This window comes from Astatotilapia calliptera, chromosome 18 (assembly GCF_964374335.1).
Source record: "Astatotilapia calliptera chromosome 18, fAstCal68.1, whole genome shotgun sequence".
Taxonomy (NCBI): domain Eukaryota; kingdom Metazoa; phylum Chordata; class Actinopteri; order Cichliformes; family Cichlidae; genus Astatotilapia; species Astatotilapia calliptera.
The window spans coordinates 10,277,856-10,280,451 of NC_137439.1; positions in this window are offsets into that span (position 1 = coordinate 10,277,856).

Sequence of the window (2,596 nt, forward strand, 5' to 3'; positions counted from 1 at the left end):
GATCTAAAAGGACAAAGGCTGCAGCCAGTGAATTTCCACTGTTTATTGTTATTATTGTCTCTTAATGTATCAGTGTTTGGTTTTTCCACAAACAATGATTTTTACTATTTTCTAATTTGCATCTCGTTTAGGATTTCAAATACTTACATGACTTCAGTGACGTCATATGAAACTGACCAAGGCTCCCACAGAGGTAGGTAACCCTCTAACTGAACACGCCCCTTTCCAGGTGACTTTACATCACTGAAACCAGAAAGGAGACAAAATTGCATCATCTACAACAGGGAAAACCAGGTGAAATACAGGAACAGTTACTTCATAAATATTTACTGACTGCAAGAACTCCCCAGATTGAATAACGTTTTATTTTCCTGTGAGGATTTAAAGCACAGAAGCTGCTTAGGGCGTGTTTTGGTTTGTCCATCCATTCTCTTCCGCTTATCCTTGTCAGGGTCACGGGAGGGATGGAGCCTATCCCAGCTACCATCGGGTGAGAGCCAGGGTACACCCTGGACAGGTCACCAGTCTATTGTATGGATGTATGTATGGATGGATGGATGGATGGATGGCCTGGCTGGCTCCAGCAGATCCCGGGAACAACATCGGAGATCTCTGTCCAGAAGAGCGCAGTCCTGGGAACAGCTAAGATACTGCGCAGGACCCTCAAGCTCCCAGGCCTCTGGTAGAGGACCCGAGCTTGAAGGATAAAACCGCCCGCAGGGGCGTGCTGGGTGTTTTATATATATATAAATTTTTCTCAATCAGCGAACAATCTTATCTTTGGGTGGTGTCGAAATACTTGGGCTTACTGAATGAGACAGGCAGATAGCATGCATGAGCACATACTCAGCACAAGCTGAGGCTAGATCCACCGCACCAGGCAAGACCCAAGGTGCAGGCTGTGTAAAGATGTCTGTCAGACTATCCAGCACATAACAGCAGGGTGCAAGATGCCCGCAGGCAGGACATAGATGGAACGCCATAACCAGGTACAGAATACAGAAAAATGTGTGCTGAGTATGACCTGAAAGTCCCGAGGTCAAAATGGGAGATGCCCGAGCAAGATCCTGTGGGACTTCCAGATATAGACAGACAAAATGGTGATGGCTAACCAACTGCACATAGTAAGTGGTGGACAAGCAGGGGAAGACTGCAGTAGTGATAGACCTAGCGATACTGAATGACAGCAACATCAGGAAGAAGGAACACGAAAAGCTTGAGAAATACCAAGGGCTCAGAGAAGAGCTCAAGAAGATGTGGCGGGTGAAGGTAACAGTGGTCCCAGTGGTAATCAGAGCACTAGGTGGTGACTCTCAAGCTAGGCGGAGTGGCTCCAGCAGATCCCGGGAACAACATCTGAGATCTCTGTCCAGAATAGCGCAGTCTTAGGAACAGCTAACATACTGCACAGGACCCTCAAACTCACAGGCCTCTGGTAGGGGACCTGAGCTTGAAGGATAAAGACTGCCCGCAGGGGTGAGCGGGGAATTTTTATATTTAATTTATATATCAAATACAATATATATGTAACACACACATATATATAAATATATATAGTGCTTAACAAATTTATTAGAATAACACCTAGTGTAAGGTTTACCTGCACTACATTAACAGCATTGGCAATTACCAAAATATTTTTTATGCTTAATCAGTTCCTTACTTGGATGATTCTGAAAATTCCACGTGCAGATGAGCAGAATCAGCTTTCTGGTGTTTTTGCAATAGTTAACGAACCACTATGGACAAGCTCTCAAATCCAAATTTCATTTTAATGCTAAAACATAATTATTATTATTTTTGACCATGAGTTTTCAAATGTACAGTTTTACAAAAAAAACAGCATGTTATCTTTTGAACAAGTTTCCAAATTACAGATGTTTATTTGAATTCATTAACAAAAATGTAGTTTTAGTGAAAGTAGAGTGTTATGCTTGAGTCATAAAGCATTATATTACAAAGATTGTTGAAATCAAGGAGAGTTTTGTAACACTTTTTATGTTATAACACACATAGACAGTAAAGTAAAATAGACAAACATGGCAAAATAAATGTTAAAGTAGCTGTAAAATACAGTAACCTGTTTAATGAATAAAGTAAACAAGACAAAGAATTAGATTTTTTTTGATTTGTTCTGTTTTGTGCTCAGCAGTAGGCATATATGTTTTTACATGATATCAGTTTTATTCTTTTTTGATAAACAAAAGAATAATCTAAAAATTATATAAAAAAAAAGTTCTTTACATAAAATAAAATGAAATAAAGTAAATGGGGCTTCTACAGTGGGGCAATCTAGAAAAAGTTTGCTCTACAAGGTGTCTTATTTGTCTAATCCACTGTATTAGTCTGTCAGTAGTTGCCTGTACGTGCTACATCTCACTGGAAAATGAAGCAGCTAGATCTTTTTCATGTTGTTTTTCATTCTGGTAAGGATAAGTAAAGTTCATTTCAGTTCAGAATTGTACTTAAAATTACAAAAACAAAATAAAACCGCTGCGTTCCACTCGAAGATGTGATTTCGCAGCTTTTCGCGGAACTCCTGAACGCACCAGTGTGCAGATGTGCGGATTTGGAGAAGTTTTAAAAACTCCTGAGA